The 3,052-nt window shown below is 40.2% G+C and overlaps 1 pseudogene; it reads right to left on the reverse strand.

Moving 5' to 3' along the window:
• Positions 1–846: 846 nt before the first annotated feature.
• On the reverse strand, positions 847–1,023 carry LOC101997725 (annotated as a pseudogene).
• Between the last annotated feature and the right edge of the window lie 2,029 nt (positions 1,024–3,052).

Raw genomic sequence — 3,052 nt, forward strand, 5'->3', positions numbered from 1 at the left:
ATCTCATCTGAATAAGGAAGTGGGATCTGTGGAAACACCAAGAGACAGAGTAGGTAACGTGTCCTCCTAGCAGAGCAGGGGAGGAAAAAGAAAGAAAGCTCAGTTCTTGGATTGCTCCTGTCTACTAAAATTTTGAGTTTAAGAAGGGCACATTTTATTCATGAATTGACTACCACATTGAAATAAAAAACAACCCACAATCCCCATAGGCTATACCAGATTTATTACAGGATAGCATAGAGAAAAGTCAGCCACACTTTCTTGGGAGTATAGGAGGCACAGCAGAGAGTCAGCTCCAGAGTCAGTTTTATAAAAGGCAGCTATCATGGCTTCTTCTGTTAAGCCAACCTGTGTGGTGAGTGAAGAGAGAGACAAAGGATTGTGGAGATACTGTGGATATTTGTTGACAAAAGTTTCTGTCCCACCTGGTCCTGTAGCAGTTCAGTCCCAAAGAAACACACAGAAATCTACATTAATTATAAACTGCTTGGCCTATTAGCTCAGGCTTCTTATTAACTCTTTTTTTCAGGTTTTGAAGTTGTTTTTAGTAAAAGAAAAAAGCAGGCTTTCTAAAGGTGACAAAGGTCAGAAGGAAGCTGGGTGTGGGATTATCATAAGCTCTTACTCTGAAGCTTGGAAATGAGATCCAAGCTCTCCCAGGAACTGACTGGATGCCAGAGACATTCCTTGTTGGGGTGGGCAGAGCTATCCTTGATCAATGGCATGGTCTACATGGGCTCTCAGGCAACCACCATGTGCCCACGGACATGATTAACACTTACTCTTGGGGACATTAAATTAAGGAATGACATAGGAAGCTGAGATGGTGGTTTATTCGATTGGATTCTAAATCACAATCAGGAAGTGGTCTTTATCTGGTGCAACCATAATTTCATTTCTCTTGGAGCAAATTCGAAGGAAAGTTAGGTCATTCTGGGGGTCAATTTCACACACAGTGCTCCTTGCCTTCAAGATGAAGTTATGCATGAGGTTGGCATATTGTGTAGCAGTGGGATTGTCCATGGTGCTCCTGATGGGAATGCTTTCAGTATTCACCACGATGATTCCCTGTACTCCTTTCTGGCTCTGAAGTCTCTTGAGTGTTTCCTCCACCTCTGCCACCTCAGACCGATCCAGCAGCTCTGAGTTGCTGATGTTCAGTGAGGTCCCTGCCCTTCTCTTCTTATTAACTCTTACGTCTTAAATTAGCCCAAAATTCTTGTCTGTGTTAGGCACATGACTTGGTACCTTTTATCAGTGAGGATTTCTCATCTTGCTTCCTCTGGATCTGGGTGATGACTGCAGATTGTGCCTTTCCTTTTCCCAGAATTCTCTTGTTCTTGTTGTCCCTTCTATACTTCCTGTCTGACTACTAGCCAATCAGCATTTTATTGAAGCAATACAACTGAGAAATCTTTACAGGGTACAAGACCATTGTGTCACAGCACTCTCCCCTTTTTTTTCTAAAACAAGAACTCTGAATCTAATCTCCTTTGTTTAGCTTTTTTTTCTAGACCATTATCCATAACAACTTATAATCAACATTCTAAACAAAAACAAACATCCATAATCCTATGGGGGATTGGGTGTAGTTTTCCAAACTACTTCCTGCTGACTGGGAGCACTGATAATCTTATGGGGACCTAAAGAAGATTTGGAATTATGGTCAAGTCCTGACTGGAATATTCTGTGAGGCTGGACCATCTCAGCCTGCAGTTTTGAATCTGTTCTGTATGTAGAACTCAGACATTTGGGCCATCTGCTCCTACTGAAGGTTTTTTAGAGGGTCTTTCTTGATCAAAACCTGATTTTTCTTAACCCAGAATGAATCCACAGCCTCTCATTTCCTGTGGAAACAAAAACAAAACTTCTTCTCCAAAGTAACATATCATTTGACTTAAATTTTGAAGTCAAGGCATTTTCAAAATATGTATGTTGTATTAATCCAGCAGCATTTATAATCAAAGGTCTTTTAGCAGCTGTTGATCCTTCCTCAGCAATCAAACAATTCAAGGACAACACATTAACATACAATGTCCAGACTTTCTTTGTATTTTCCATCTTTACATGGCTTTATTTTAAACTCCTTTTTTTTTTCTTTTTAATCTTTTCTGGGTTTTGTTTTTTGGGTTTTGTTGTTGTTATTGTTGTTGTTGTTTTGACAGGGTTTCTCTGAGTCTCTTTAGCTATCCTGAAACTCACTCTGAATTCCAGGCTGTCCTTGAACTCAGAGATATCTGCCTCCCAAGTGCTGGGATTAAAGGTGTGTGCAACCACACCCAACTACTCTCTTTCTTTTTTTTTAAAGACTTTATTCTTCTGCTTTTCTCTCCAAAGCCTACATATATATTTTTATCTGTTTAGAGATTTTCTTCATCTTTGAATCTATCTTTACTATGTATCTCTTTTTCTGACCACATGAGTCTTTAATTTGCTAAGTGATATGGCTAAAATTAAAGCCCGCTATGGCTTTGACACCTGGATTCACCCAATTCCTTAGCTTTCTGAGAGTCTAGCTTCATGGCAGAGGTACTGGTGGAAGCCATGTTTATTGCCAGAACTCTATGGAGTTTCAAGCCATGTACCACCATCAAGAAGCTTGCTGTCAGCTATTTATAAACACCATTTAAGTGTTTGATGGTGGATCCTCTTAAAATAGCTGCAAGGTTTTTGCAGCTAAAGCTGAGTCAGAAGGCCTCCCTTAAATGAGAAGCATTTGCCTCTAGCAAACAGAGCCCAACTGAGAAAATGCTGCTACCAAGAAGCTGTGCTTAATTCTGTTCTTTTGTGTCTAGAATTACTTCCCAAACTCTCTCAGGTTTTAAGTGGATTTCACTGTCCACCTTGGTGCCATTTGTTGCCAGAGGTTTCCACAGAAAATGAGAGGCTGTGGATTCATTCTGTGTTAAGAAAAATCAGGTTGGGTCAAGAAAGACCACCTGAGAAATCTCCAGTAGAAGCAGATGTTTAAGTTCTACATACAGAACAGTTTCAAGACTGCTGGCTGAGATGATCAAGTCTCACTGAATACTCCAATCAGGACTTGATCATA

The sequence above is a fragment of the Microtus ochrogaster genome, chromosome 10 (genome assembly GCF_000317375.1).
Source record: "Microtus ochrogaster isolate Prairie Vole_2 chromosome 10, MicOch1.0, whole genome shotgun sequence".
Classification (NCBI taxonomy): domain Eukaryota; kingdom Metazoa; phylum Chordata; class Mammalia; order Rodentia; family Cricetidae; genus Microtus; species Microtus ochrogaster.